Here is a 15581-nt window from a genome sequence, read left to right as displayed (position 1 = left end):
AAGTTCTGCCTGAAAGGTTCATGCTACTGTATTATAAGCACACAACACATATAAAATATATATGTTGCTTTGAAGTACATGCTGAATGTCATACCAAGTAGGATACAGCACAGAAACCACTCCTGGGATTTCATGCTATAAATATATTAATGAAGCAACTACTGTCCTGAAAATAGATAGAAAAGAACCCCTAGCCATTGCCAATGTCTCTCAAAAGTTATCTTTAGCAAAAAGTTAAAATTTTCTAGCATTAAATATTTATAGGCATATGGGAATGCCAGTACTGCCCATCATCAAGATGGCTTTGAAATAAGTTATTTAAGATGGCAAATCTATATGACAGGACTCAGGAAAATGAAATAACTAAATGAGGTGAAGCACATTTAAAAGTGTAGAAAAAGTTTACTGCAGCGTGTAATGGAGCTGTCAGGCTGACTAGATCCCTCACTTCTTGTTACTGTTGCTTCATTGCACTTTCATGTGACAAGTCTTGCTTTCTCTAAAGAGACTGACTGCTGTATTCTGACTGCATTGGATTCTGTAACAAACATCCTTCCCCCAGTGCAAGAAACAGCTGGGTAGTGGCAGGAATAGTCTGTGTCTCAGTTAACTTGAGAGACCTGTCAGAAATGGATGCAGCTGTTTAAATGATTCTGTCAGTGTGAGCAGTTTCATCTACTGCAACAAGATGATGGAGCAGGCTCCTGGTGCAAATAGGAGGTTGGGCTCCTACTTCATAAACGTGTGTCTTCAGGGTTTGGTGAGATGTTGAGATTTTTTAGCTGTCTAAGGCTGTTTGAATGGCTTGACCATGACACACAGAACATGAGCTGTCAGTCACCAAATACCACCCAAACCACCATTTCTCCTTGTAACCATTTGGGACTAACCTACAAAGACTCCAGGACCATAGGGCATGGGAGAAGCAGAGATTCCGGCCAGACAGCAGCTGTTGTAAATGCAGCCAGTAAATTGTTGGCTAGTAATCAAATGAAAGCCACAGTGGGCAGCCGTTCACAATGCACAGACTTTGCTGGTTCTGCAGGACCTGATGACTGTGCTGCTATCCCTTCTGGAGATTCATCTATCAGGATTAAGTATATGGAAGCAAAGTGTACTCTTGTAACAATGGCATTTTTCACTGTTGATAGATCTTGTCACAGAATGGACTTTCTTGTACTGTAAAGCAGTTGGATACAACGGGGCTAAGCATAGTGTAAGTACCAAGACAGATTACAGCAAAACAGAAAATTTAAAAGGGCTGGACCTTGGTCAGCCACTGCATAGCTGTGATAGGAAGAAGCTGGGGAGACCCACAGCTCCTGACTCTTTCCACACCTATCGGTCCCACATGGTAGGGTGCAGCCAGCTGAGTGCACCCCTCTCTAGTGAGATTGCTGTGGTTTGCCTTTGCAGTAGTCTTCCACACCACTGTACTGGCCCTGCTCCCCAGGAGAAATATTTCATGTAGCTTGGTTCAGCTTTTCCCACACAATTCAGCATGGAGCCAAGCATTCAGCCCTGCTGCTGCAGAAACTGCCTGACAGTTGATGCAGGGAGTAAGGCAGCAGTCAAATTTTTCATTCCATTAAGAATTCACACTTTCTTCCCCTGTCTTGCTGTTGTTGTCTCTAAACATGACAGACAATAATCAGAAAACGAAAGCATTTACATTCTCTCCACTGGCAAAGCAGCACATTCACAACCAACATCAAAGGTGGATTTAGCGATCATTAGTGCAATACTGCACTTCAACATGATCAAAGCAATCAGTGCCCAAACACAATAAAGAAAATGGAGCTCTGATTCAGCTCTTCCATAAAAGGCAATGATAAAGTGATCTGGGGAGAAGGTGAAAGCACAGTTAGTATATGAGGGCATGTGGCTGAGATATTCTTTTACATCAAAACAATTTCTCATTTCATATCCAATTACACCTCTGAGCTGTTCAGACCAACATTTCTGTCATCTCTGGCTTTCAATTGACATTGCAAATTGAGGAATTTAAAAAACTACAATAAAGCGTGTCTCAGTTGAAACAAGCGTGTCAGTGCAGATGGATAACTGTTTGAGAGCTGGGATACTTGTGGTGGCCTTACTGATGCTGCCAGCCAGCTTCAGTCATGTTTGGGTGAGGCACTCTTTACTTACCACCTAGTCAATGAAAAAAACCTTTTTGCTTAATTTTGTTGCTTTTTGCTTTTTGCTTTACTGTCTAAATCACAGAATCATAGAATGGTCTAGGTTGGAAGGGACGTTAAGAATTGCCTACCTCCAACCCTCCTGCCATGGACAGTGACACTTTTCAATACACCACACTGCTCAGAGCCTTATCCAACTTGGCCTTACACACTTCCAGGGATGAAACATGCACAACTTCTCTGGGCAACCTGTCCCTGTGCCTCGCCACTCTCACAGGAAATAATCTCTTTCTAATATCTAATCTAAACCTACTATCTCTTTGACATTCCCCTTTGCCCCTCTCCATCTTTCTTGTAGGCTCCTTCATGTACTGTAAGGTTGCAATTAGGTCATTCCAAAGCTTTCTCCTCCAGGGTGAACAATCCCAATCCTTTTAGCCTTTCCTAAGAGAGGAGGTGCTCCATCCCTCTAATCAACATGGTGGTCTCCCAATCTTTCCTGAGCTGGATGCAGGGTTCCAGGTGGGTTCTCACCAGAGCAGAGCAGAGCAGAGGGGCAGAATCCCCTCCCTCCCCTGCTGCCCACACTGCTTTGGATGCAGCCCAGGACACGTTTGGCTCTCTGGGCTGGGAGTGCCCATGGCTGGGTCATGTCCAGCCTCTCACCCAGCAGCACCCCCAAGGCCTTCTCACAGGGCTGCTCTCTGTCTGCTCAGCCCCAGCCTGTGCTGATTGTTGCTCTGAACCAAGGCAGACGGTTCAAAGTAGAAAGCTCTAAGTGCAAGGACAATTGACTTTGTGATGTTGGGTATCCATAGCCAGGGTAACAAATGTCATTGAAGGCAAAAGTGTAGATAAGACATTAATCAAGCCACTGTAATGGACTGATCTTTTTGTCTCTTGGACTTTTGCAGCTCAATCCAAAAAAGTGCATCTTAAAAATCCCATAGGAAGCTCTCATCTCCTGCCTGAGTGTAACTCTGAAATTCTGAACTCAGCTTTGTCTTAAAATCATTGAAACAGTCTCTTCTGTGTGAGAAAGGCATCATTTCAATGCCTTGCCCAGCAGTTACGTCTTTTCCCGGAATCCATGCTCAAAATTACTGAGGGGGGATGGGGGAAGGGAGGCTGTGAGAACTTGTGATTTGGAGTTTGGGGGTGGGAGGGTGCCCTTTGTAGAGGGCAGGTTAGATGAACAAGACCTCAGATCCAGGAGTCTGGTCCCTATGTTGCTTGTGACTGCAACTGAGTCACTGTGTCTTCTCTTGTGTAAGCTAAACTTACAAGAGCTTCTGAAGCCTTTCTCTGGAAGATGGATTTTCTGCACTTGGAATGGCTTGTAAAGATGATGCTTTAAAGACATATCTTGGGGGAAGAATACAAACAAAAGACCTAGGAAAAAGAAAGGCATTCAGTGATATTTAGCAAGGCAGAGCAGTGGTTTGGAAGTGGCAAAGCACCAAGGAATATTGGCATGTTGTGTTGACAGCAAATTAAGCCAGTAAGAAAGGGAAGCAACTGAACCATGTGTGTTCAAAGGAGGAGCGTGGAAAGTCACTGAGGATACAGGGCACCTCAGTAACAGAGCAGGAATATTCTTCAGGGGGAGGAGACTGCTTTGAAGAATGAGATGACTAAGAAAGTTTGAGGCAAAGAGGTGCTCAACTGTGTTGGCAGTGAGTGTAAAAGTGATGCTATTGCACTCACTCTCACAAAGCTTCACCAGTATACACAAGTGAGCTCTCTGTCTGTATCATGAAATGGCTTTAACTGGATAGCATTCCCATTTCTGCTTTATAAATACTCACTGTCTTCTGGGTAACAGCAGCATAAGCATAACTTCTATCTAGTGGAACATACCTCCTCTTAGTAGTAAAAATAAGTAAAATAAGTAGTAAAAAAAAGTAAAATAAGTTTTCTTTAAAAAAAGCTTCAAGGTCACACAATGAAGGGGCATAGTGACCTCTGGCTCTTCAAAACGGAGTCAAACATGCATGTAATTCTTGAAAAGAGCACAATATGCAGGTATGGGAACTTTGGGGGCTGCCTTGCAGAGCAGAGGGTGTAAACCAGCAAGGATGGACTGCAAACAGCAAGCAAAGAGCACTGGGGACCTGAAAGATACCTGAGCACTTTTTGCTGCTCTGGATTTCCACTATGAGTGGGATCCTGGCCAAGCACTTTGTCCATTACTTACTGCTCAGTCCTATTCCTGCTCTTCCCATAGGGAGCTTATGTATTTGGTGTGCACTTGTGGGAGGGAAGTGATGAATTTTGATCTGTAAGGATAAATAAAGGCATAGAATTGCTGTTTTAAGTTGTTCTAGTTCTTAATTAAAGATAGTGTCTTTTTTCCTGACTTTCCTGTAGAAAAGTGACTCTCCCATGGGAATTTTGCCTGACAGTGTTGGGGAAGCAGGCTGCAGCTCAGGTAGTGTGTCCTTCTAGAAAATACTCTGCTCACATTATTCTTTAGGAATTGTCTGCTTAATTCTGTTACCCTCTGCAGAAAATACTCAGTTAATAATTTTTAAATTATCACCAATGATAGCCCCTCTGCATTTCTGGTATGGTGGGATTCTGCCTAGGACTGGATTTCTGTGCAAAACCGTAGTATGTCCCCACCTTGATCAGCCCCTTTTGTGCTCAAGTCCCACATCCAGGCAAAGTCTATATAGCGAAGATTCCTGTCTCCTTCCTGCAAGTGGGGAGGAAGAGATGAAGCACTGGCACAGAGGGTGGCTCAGCTCCTCTTTCTCCTCCTGAACTGTCAGAGTAGCAGAGGCCAAGTGCATTGGATTTTTGCTGCAGAACAGTGAGGCAATACAACAGACAAGAACAGACCAGCAAATACCCATTTTCCAAGAAGTGGCTGTTTACCAGCTGCTGTCTGTTTATGAATTTACCCAAAGCTACCTTCAAATTCAGACTTTGTGTGTAGTCTTTTCTGTGCCCAGAAAAAATACAGAAAGTTTCTCTTTCTGCCACCCATTTTTGTGAATCTTACCACCATATGAAAAGAGCTGCTACAGCTATGGGACAGATTACCCTTGAAAAGTCTGTATATACAGAAGAAACATTTGGTATGATCCTGCAAACACAAGAAAGGGGCAGTTATCTCAAGGCTTAGCTCATACATGATTCCATGTTTCTTATGTTGTTATGATCACAAATAGGTCCTGCCCCTCAACAGCAAGGGAATTTTAATAGCACAGTTTTACACAGCAAGGGTGTGCAGAGCTTGGTTTCAGGCTTGTATTTGTGTAATTGCTGAGGTAGTGTGACTGCTGCTGTCAGGGGTCTGAAACAAGAGAGTGAAGCCTTGGGGGAACCTGTTCCAGCCTACCCATTTTCCCAAGCAGATTTTCAAGTCCTCTGTGAGCACCAGGTTATCTAAATATACTGTTGCCTATTTACATTGATAGACAGAGGTATAACGCACCTATCTCACACAGGCTGAATCCCTGTCCTGACAGCACCCTCACGAGCAGAGCTGATGCTGTAACTCAGGTCTAAGTACAGTGTGGTACACATTGAGGAAAAAAGGCAGGTCCTGTGTCATCTCTGGCTTTCCCATTTGCCTTTCTGATCTCCATCAGCTAGGGAGACTCTAATCTGACAGTGGAAGTATATTTGCCTGTCCTTTGATGGGCAGCTGGAGGGAGAGGCCTGGCCTTTGCACACGGGGCTGGAGTGCGGATGTGCTCATGTGTTATCTCTGTACGGATGTGGGGAGAAGGCCACAGGGAAGTGTGAGTGGGTGGGCTGCAAAGCACACCCACGTGCCATGCAACCCCACCACAAGGGGAAGATGTTCAAAAGCAGCAGTGGTTCTGCTGGAGGAGCAGAGTGCTTTCTCCACAGAAGAAACAGGCACCAGCTGGGAGTTCCTGGGAGGCCAATGCACTGTGATGGAAGGGTGACACCACCAACAGCAATTGTGTATTATCTTTCAGAGCAGTGGTTTATTTGAAACCTGTTTCCAACTGACCTGACAAATTCATTTCCAAAGCAACAACAGATGGCAGCAGACAGATGGCTCAGTAATTTCAAAGCCTCTCCAGAGAAAGGAAGTGTCACTATAAGCCTGCACTATCTTAACATTAAGAAAGAATGGGATCTTAACATCTGCATTAGCTGAAAATAATGTGAGGACACATGTTGTAGGCTGGATTTTTCCAGTTATTCTTCTGGTTTCCATTGGCATAGCTCCACAATTCTCAAACTTTCTCCTTATCTCAAAATGGCATTTTGAGCCAACATTTAAATTATATATTTAATGACTATATATGTTTATCCTTCATCATCTTGGTCCAACCACATAGTTATTGATGCTTCAGTTTCTTGTCTGTAAAACACAGATAAAAATCCTGTACTGGTCCTGTGCTTTTAGACAGCAGTCTCCGTGACAAAGTATTTTTCCACATTTCCATTTATTTGATCTTTTTGGTTTTTGTTGGAGCTGGACTCTCCTTTGCTGGAACCTTACCCCTGCAAGAAACTATGCTGAGAGGGCTGTATTCCTTTGCTGTCAACTGAGAGTAAGTATCAACTGATGATGAGTCAGCGAGCCTCAATTTTGACTTTTTTTTTTTTTTTTTTTTTATGCCAAGGGCTTGCTTTTCTTCATTGCAATGTTACTGCTGCCTGCCCCATCCCAAAACTGAACTCTTTTGATAGTTTTTCTTTTTTCATTTCTCCCTTCCCTTATATATTTTACTGCTGCAATTTTTGGAAAGAATTAAATTTATCCTCCCTTCTGCATCCTCATGACAGAAGGCCCATTAAATGCTAGAACCAATAATTAAAACATAAGAAGCGATCTCTTCTTTCTGAAGCCAAGTCTTATACATTCTCTACTCTGACCTGTCCTCCAGAGTACATGTAACTTCCTCATCTTCTGAGAAGGTAATCAAACATAATCAAAAGGAATCAAAGGATGACTCTGTCTTGTCATCTGGTGCATACCCATTAAGCAGAATCAGGAGACAGGAGGCTTGTGGCACAGCATAATTGATCTTTAGAGAGATGAAGTCATGGGCATGGATAAGACTCTTATTTCTCTTGCTTGAGACAATTCACAGCTCAACCCAGGGGAGTTATACCCTTATGAAGTTTGTATAACTGAAAGGAACACCAGACCAGTTTTCCTTGTTCTAGGAAGCCCAGTCCCTCTGTACCGCTGTGCCTGTACTTCAGGGGTTACAAGGCCATTCGCTATCTTGAATTTTCCTTTCGCCTTTGCTAGCGGGAGCAACTTGGACCTGTTGGAATTACAGAGAAGGTAAGGCTTTGCCTGGTGGTGATGGGGCTACATCAAGCTCAAGCCCACAACTCCATGACAGTTTAAAAATCAGGAAGGGTAGAAGTGATAGCGTGGTATTGTGCAGCCAGAAGGAGAGGTGTAAGTGTATAGACTAAATGAACATGAAAATATCCTCACTGTCACCAAGGAGAAGATGACCATTGATGCAGAAGGAGAAATGTCTTGTAGGAAGATGTAAATGAGGAAGGAAGGACCCAGTCCTTGTATGAAGACCATGAGTAGTGGGATAAGAAAGGGGTAAGCTGGGGAGGAAAAAATGGCAATACTATGTTGAAACTAGCATGCAACAAATGAACTTCAGCAACAAATGAACTTCAGCAACAAAAGGGTTGTTTGCTGTCCACACTTTAGACAGCCCTTGGTTAGGTGTTGCAATACAGGCCTCCTGGACACAAAAGGACAGGTCACCCCAAAATGGAGCGTTGGTAGCAAAGATTGGTTTGGCACAGCTGTGACACAAAGGGACAGAGGTGCACTAGGATGGAAATGCCAGGCCTCCTATAATGTGGAAGGGGTTATATCTGCCTCTTGAGACACACAGGCCTGGGAAAACTCTGGTTCTTCTAGCTGCTGCAGAGAGGATATACAAGCTTAAAAGACAGAAGATGCTGGGACAATGTCATTTAATTCCCAAATTTTACCAAAATGTACTTACCATCCTCTTGCTTCTCATTTTATCCTCATCAGCGCTGAGTCAGTAAGAGCTATTCTGTTTACAGAATGTACCCTACAATCAAGCAGGATCTGGGGACTAACTATGTTCCTCTAGCAGAGATCTGTGCTCAGGCCTGTGATTGCTCATCCAAGTCAAAATTTTGATGCTCAGTTGGTAGCTAGATGAGATTAGTGGGTTTCCACTAGAAAGCAGTTGTGTCTCCTATACAAAGGAGTCTGCCTTGACAGCCGAAGGACGGACACTTAAAAAAGTGTATGAGTAACCATGGGGGTTGGCACCAGCTGCTGTAAATGGAAAAGACACCAGTCCCTGAGTGGTGGTAAATCCCAGCCTAAAAGCACAAGGACTGAGTTCACTGTTTCTGGACCAGGAGAAGGCAAGGGGAAAAGCACAGCAGTCTTACTTTCTGTGAAGCCAGCACTGCATAAATTGCAGTCTTAGGTTCAGCGAATGTTCATCTATCTCCACAAAAGCTGTGAAAACAGAGAATTAGCTGCTGGGTCCATCAGAAAGATCCTGAGTAAAACAGAGACATCAGAAAACATGCCATAAACCCAAATGTGGACTGTTGATACAAATAGAGCTTCCACCATTAGGAACAAAGTGTGGAGGGAAGCCCAGTCACTTCTCCAAGGACTTCAGCAAATTGATGTAAATGATGCCAGGTTATTTTTCAAAACTTATGTTACTGACTTTTTCCTGAAAATTACATTTCTGCCAGAAGTCTTCCTACAGTCAGGATCCTTTCCTCAGCAGACAGGAAGCAGGCACTAGTCTCAGCAGGCATCTGGCTGTGAGGGTATTGGAATATTACAGCAGAGCAAGTTTGGGACTCATCAACTCCCATGGGCTTTAAAATGAGATTACACAGTTCTTCAAATAAAACAGTTATATTCTAGTCTCTAAGAAAATGCTACTGCTGGATGAAATTCTTCTGTTTTTTTTACAGCAATAAAATAGAGCAAACATGTTGTCTCTGCTGCCCAGTGTGGTATTCACCAGTCTTGATCATGTGCTTGGAGGTCTTGCGATCACCACAGGTGAGAAAGGGAACTAATTCTTGTCATATGACAGTCATGTTCTCCTGTTAAAACTTCCTAAGTGAGGTGTTAAAGTTTCCAAGCTTGAGAGTGAAAGTCCGACAAGAGCTGGACTTGACAGGATACTCTTCTGTAATTACAGAAGTTGTCAGTAGTTCTGCCAACAACCAAATGAGACCTGAGTTCTTTCCAGTCAATAAAAGTGACTTGTTGGTCATGAAATGTGTGTTTTGCATGTTTGTCCAGAACTTGCCATCAGTCTTGCTACCTTTTGTTTCTGATAAGCCAGGATTCCATAACTCACTGGAAAAGGAATTAGCATGGCAGATGATAGGAAATTTTTAAGGTACGTTTAAACACACATTTTTGTTTAAATATAAAAGTTTAATGAACAGTACCCTGAGCAGAGTCCTACGGCAACAAGATGTTCTACATAGACTCTGCAAAGCTGTATCACAAGTACACTTTTTACATATGCTCACAGCAGCACTGATCCCAAGAGCAGATGCATGGGACATCTCAGCCCAGCTGTGAGTCTATTCCCCAGCTTAGTTTTGCTGGGTGTTCCTTGAGCTTGGGCTCCTCCTGGATCCCATTTTAGATGTCTACATACCTAGTGCTGACGCTGTTGATTATCTCATCGCCAAGGGAAACTTCACACCCCTCATGAAATCCTTTTGTTTCTGTCATTCCTGCTTCAGTCAGATTAACACCTCCTTCCAGATGGGCCTTTTTGCCCTCTAGGCCACATCATACTTTGGTCACAAATTTCCACTACTGAGCAGTTACAATTAGATTTTCCCCTTTCCCCTTCCCTAGATCAAACTGGCTGATGAAGGGAGCTTGAAGCTCTCTTAAGGTCTCTTAAAAAATAATAATGAGGGGCATTTTCAGCAGGGGGACAGACACTCTGACCTGCATTTTGTGTCAAGAGAAGAAACAATGTATACTTACATTACCCAGTACTGTTAAGGAGATGATCACCAGCCATTCACCATTTTAGGCCTGCTTAAAGAAAAGGGAAAGAAAAGCTGAGACCAGGCTGTTGAAATTGCTTGGGAGGCAATAGACACAGTATATGGGAATCAGCTCATGTACAAACAGGCTGTGACATGCCATGTATCCCCACCTCTAACCCCTGTGGTGTAAAATGGCACTGATAGAAGCCTCAGAGAGGCTGTGTGCATTGCCCAAGGTCACAATTGTGCCTGAGCAGAAAATCATGCCCTTGTCCCCTGGGACACCGCATCCCTACAGTACCAACCTTCCTGCAATCCTGAGCCTGGCTTTTCTGGGCTTAAGCAGTAATACATGCTCCCATTCCCCTATAATTAATTAGCAAGAAATAATTTATTCTCTGAGAGAAAAACATCTTTCTCAGCCTGCTGTGTGTTTAGACAACTATAAATCTCTTGAATAAATTCATACTATAACTATGCTGAACTTCTAAATCCTTATGGAAAATAACCATTACAGTTTTTTATGTGTTTATCTATTAACTCAACACCTCCTCAGGGAAAATGAGAGATGTCAGCTCTTAATGGCCAGTGGAATTCCACGAAGTGAGAAACAGGGCTGCAAGTGCCTTGCTGGCACCACTCATTACCTACCACTTTGCAGGAGAGATGGTGCCTTGTGCTGCCTGGGGCTGTCATCTCATCCCCTCATAGGCAGGGCGATGCAGCCCACGGTGCCCCCAGGCAAGGAACAGGTCTGAAAAGCAGTGGGTTTGAGGGGCACAGGACAGAGTCCTGCCTATGCAGCGATCCCTGTGGCACACGGACCATAGCGGCCACTACGTGCTGTTATCCTCTTCATGGCTGTGCTCATTTCAAAGCTGCTGCATCTTCATTCTTTCAACAGAGAGATGTCCCTGTGTTGACTGGGGAGTATTGTGTTCTCACACTGGTTGCTGGGCCCCACTCACTAAACTCTGGCTCTGCAGTCTCAGAATCTGTTGCACGAACCAGAAGAAAAACATTAGTGGAACAGGTGGTGCCATCTACTGGGAATCGAGGTTTTTACGGACAAGACCACAGGCTGATCTGATGCAATCAGTTAGACTGTCTCCAGACCTTTCCGGACACTTTTGCAGCAAGATGTTTATGGAGAGCCCAATGGCACTGCTGAAACTCAGAATCCAAATCTGCCTGCTTAGAAATTTCTATGGGGTACCTCCCTCCACAAAATACTAGTGTAAGAGCACATGGAAGGGCCAAGAAGAACTGCTCCTGGCTCTTGGACCTAGGAGGAGAATATATTCATGCTGCTGTGGTAAAGTGGAGATTAAATGCCCTGCAGATGTAACAGACAGATGTGAGTTGTTTTGGGCATCTCATAGGAGAGCAAGGTATTGAGCTTTCAAAAGAGTCTTGGAGAGATTCTCCCTTCTGTTTTTGCCAAAAAAACAAATAGAACTGATTCTATTCTCCAAAAAAACTGATAGAACACCCTTATAAAACAGGATATAATTTTGTCACTAACCTTTGCCTCAGTCCCTAAAGTATCCAAGAAACAGAGAACTCTGGGGCCTGGTCCAGAGTTTTGCAGTCCCCTTTTCTAGACACCTGTACTACTGGATTTGGCCATAGTTTTGGTTATGAAATAGAATGGGGCTCACACTGCTAAGAAATTCCTGTGTCATTTGGAGCAGCAATTTCTCTTTTCTGTTCAATTACACTCCTTCATGTTTATAGTACTCATAGCCAAATACTGAGTCAGATTTTTGCCGCAGTGTGCTATAATTTTGTCAGATCCCAAAGTAGAGAGAAGCCATTAATAAGCCATTTGTTGCTGGCCTAAGACTGTCCATATTTGATTCACTGGGTGTTTCATCTCTGTTTTCGGTGGGAAAATTATCATGAATGTCTTAGAAAAATCCCTTCTGAACTGCAAATTTCTCTCCTGGTAATATTTGAAGCCTCCCTCCCTGCCTCCATTCATTGCTAACACATATTGTCAAACAAGCTAAAACCAATTAACTGCTAATATTTTAAATGCTGTCTCCAGCAGTTATTTTAGATTAGCTATTTGCTGTATTAGAGCTGCAGGGCCTTGTTTTGCTTTCTAAAAAAAAGTCACAAATTCATCGTGTTGGCCTAGTAACAGAAATTCATCAATGCTTTAATGCCCTGAGAAACAGACCTGAGACATTTTCAGAGCAACAGGTTAACATATGGTTTGGATCCTGACTTGGACTGCAAGGCAGATACAGCATGGATGCATGAAGGTTCACTCAAAATCCTAATCTACCAAATTTCTCTTTAAGTGAAACTCAATGGAGGGACTTGAAAGCAGCCCTTTCCAATGCTTTCTTCTGTGAGCTAGGATGGGCAGGCTTCATCAGAACAGGACTTTGAAGCTGGCTTTCCTCACTGATGGGCTCCTGTTTAGCGATGGATCATTCATCCTTCTTCTCTCTATTTTGCAGGGTTTGCTAGTTTTTTGTGGGGTTTTTTTGGTGAGGTTTTTTTTTTTGTTGTTGTTGTTGTTTTTGTTTTGTTTTGTTTTGTTTTGTTTTTTTGTTTGGTATGTGTACCCAGAATAAGGGCTTTTGTGTATTTGGGTAGAAAAATCCCCAAAACCCCAAGACTGACTTGAAGAGGTATTAATTCTATTTGAGACAAACCAAGATAAAAACTGAGCAGCCCCCTGTTCTGTAAATCAGTGTAAATCTGTAAGTCAGTGTTGTGACTTTTTAATGTGTAGGTGAGCGAAAAGCCCTTTCAAAAGCTCTAACCTCAAAATCCCAGCCTGAAGTACTAGCGTTCCTAAGAGCAGCCAAAAGCATCTGTAGGGAAATTGCCTTTGGATCTCTTGTGCTACTGTTTGATATGAATGGCAATATTCTCCCAATTTCTGTGCTGCAAGACTTCTTCTAAATGTTCCAAGGGTTTTTATACCTGAGACTGGTTTTCCTCAAATCCTGAAAGGGAGACTTGTAGCCTGCCTCTTAGAAGCACTCAAATGCATAGTCCCATGTGGAGAAACACCCTTAACGTTCTCCATTTATTAATCCTTGACTTTGACAGGGTTTCAGTGTGTCCTTAAAAGGAAGAGCTGGGAAAAAATCTTTATTTGGGAAAGAAATATAATGATACCAGATTTAGGAAGTGGAAATACAGTGCTTTTCTGAAAATCATATGTAAGAGGGAGAGGGAACAAGGGTGAGTGAAAGTGAAGAGGATGAGAAGGCTGGGAAGGGCAAGTGGGGACAGGACACTTTAAATGATTTCCTGCTTAGCTATGATGCTAATCTGTGTGTCACAAATCCTCTTTAGATAGAATTTTAAGTGAAAACATGTCTGAATAATATGTGTGCTTTCTTTCAAGAGGATAAGTAATCTCAGAAAGAAAAAAATGGGTTTTTTCTGTCTATTAGAAGTGATTTATTTTCAGACTCTGATGCCCGATGCCATTCTTGTTTACGCAGCTTTCACATTCATGAAAATTATTTCACCAGCACTAACAACTTTGCTCCTGATTTGCACTCATGTCCAGCATTCCAGCCAAAGAACAGTAAAAAGATTTAGAGGGGAGGAGCAAGGGTAAACCCAGAGGTGAACAAGAATGTCCGCACAAGCTTCAGAGCTGGAGCTTAAAGCAATGTAAAGCATATGTCACATCCCATGCCCTGTAAGCCAGTGACCTCAGTTTATACACCTTCATCCTTCATTTGCTAAAAGGAAAGGGAAAAGATTGTCATGGTACATTAACAGGAAGGCTATGCGTGCGAAAGGCTCAAGGGGAATTTATAACCTTGGAGCTTTCTTTACAAATAGTCCTTGACACAGTCATTTGGGAGGGGGGATGTCAAACTTTCCTCCAGTACCAGATGGAATAAGCAACTTAGATATTTTTTCTCGTCTTTTTGTGATCCAAGGAGAGTAGAGCTGGTCTTGTCTGAACAGCTTTACAGAGACAATGGTAATATTGACACTGATTTGTTCCTAGGTATCCCTGGAGTATTTGCTGGGAAGAAAGGGGGATGTTGTCTCCTCCTTGCCCCCTCCGAGGAACAGCTTTTATTAAAAATTGCTAGGGGGAAGTGGACCTGTTCTGAAAAGCATGGTATGGGGTATTAGGAGCAAAGAAGAGACTTCTACTGCTTTCAAGTGCTTTTGGGCCAAGACCTTAATCCAGCCCAGTTCAGGCTGAATTGTGCATGTGTGCTGAAGGCCTGCCAGTGAGGCTGGCAGCACCGCTTTACAGCAGCAGCCTGGTTATCAGTATGTGCCAACAAAGACCTTGTGCTCTGACTCCAGTGAATGGTTAACTCTGTGTCTCTGGCAGCCATGTGGACCATATGCCTTTGCAGGGTACTGCTGCCTGCTCTGGGAGCACAGTATTCATTTCCCTTACCTTTCCTCACTCTGCCTGAGGTGGGATTTTTGTGCTGCTTTCAAGAGTGCTTTTGCTAAAGGTGGCCTCATTTAAGGGTGAGGTTTGCTCCAAAATGCATGGGAGTCATCAAGAGCTGCAGAAGCCTTCACATTTGGTGACACAAGTGTTATCAAGTGGAGAGCTGAGTGAGTGCACTACCCTCTATTTCAACAGTGTGTTTTGTTATGGCAAATGATGTCACAGGTTGCACACAATCCCTCCTGCTTATGACTCTGAGTGGCACCTGCACCCCCTTTCACAGAGAAGGCTTCTCTGGAACAGGCTTACAGCTGGCAAAACTTTGTGGAACATGTGATGAAGAGAGAGTACAACAACAACAACAACAACAACAACATGAGTGCTATATTTGAACCACACAGAAAAGGGCATGCAGGACTTGAGTCATCACAGGAGCAGTAACATAATACACACCTCGGAAGTGTTCCACTTTCAGTGGGTGAGTAACTCAACTGGATATGGCACAATAGAGGGGAAGGGAGGCTGGTGATATGTATCTGCTTTCTTTCCCCCCAAGTAAGCTTTCCTGTAGTCACAAACACCATTCAACAAGCCTACGTGAAGCTGTGTCAGACTATTAACATTTCTATGCTGTACCTAAAAATTATGCTTTGACTTCCAGTACCTTTGCACAGTAAATATTTGCACAATATAAAGTAGCATGCAGAGGTCCCAGCCTAAAGCCTTCCCTGCGCCTTCTTCATATGATACATTTTGGTGTAGCCACACATAGCCCTGCCCATTCCCCAGATGGCCATGCTTAGCGTACTCTAGAGACCATGGGATGTGATTTCTGATAGGACTCAGTGAGTTAGCCACCTTGGAAACTGGAATTCAGGTTAGCAACATTGTAGGACACATTTGTGAATATTGTGTTTAAGTGACAAACAAGCCATGTTTCAAATGCAGTGGCTTATAGTCTCCTTCAGGTGTGAAGATTCCCAGTTACGAAACTCCCCCTTCATGTGAAGCCTCTCATCTTCCACTGGGTGCTTGGT

This window comes from Cyanistes caeruleus, chromosome Z (assembly GCF_971803275.1).
Source record: "Cyanistes caeruleus chromosome Z, bCyaCae1.hap1.1, whole genome shotgun sequence".
Taxonomy (NCBI): domain Eukaryota; kingdom Metazoa; phylum Chordata; class Aves; order Passeriformes; family Paridae; genus Cyanistes; species Cyanistes caeruleus.
This window is presented reverse-complemented; position numbering follows the sequence as displayed.